Source organism: Phoxinus phoxinus (assembly GCF_949152265.1).
Source record: "Phoxinus phoxinus genome assembly, chromosome: 23".
In the NCBI taxonomy this organism is placed as follows: domain Eukaryota; kingdom Metazoa; phylum Chordata; class Actinopteri; order Cypriniformes; family Leuciscidae; genus Phoxinus; species Phoxinus phoxinus.
The window spans coordinates 1,418,986-1,419,314 of NC_136898.1; positions in this window are offsets into that span (position 1 = coordinate 1,418,986).

The window sequence follows — 329 nt, forward strand, 5'->3', positions numbered from 1 at the left end:
CACTCCGAGACTTTGATAAGAACAGTGTTTTATTATTCATCCCGTCTCATAATAATGCATGACAGGAAACTACAACATCAAGAACGAGAATAAAGATGCAGTTGAACCACCAACCCATATTAGCTTAAAAACAAGAGCTAAAGATTAGAAAACAGAAATAAGAAAAAAAATGAAATATGTTTCTCTATATTAATCATAATTTGAGCACAGATAAAGTTTTAATCAAGGCACTTAGTCGATCAGATATCCCACAAACCGTACACCGACAGCACAGAAATAACACATAAAACATTAAATATCAGCGTTCTGTGCTGTCAAATATGTGCAGA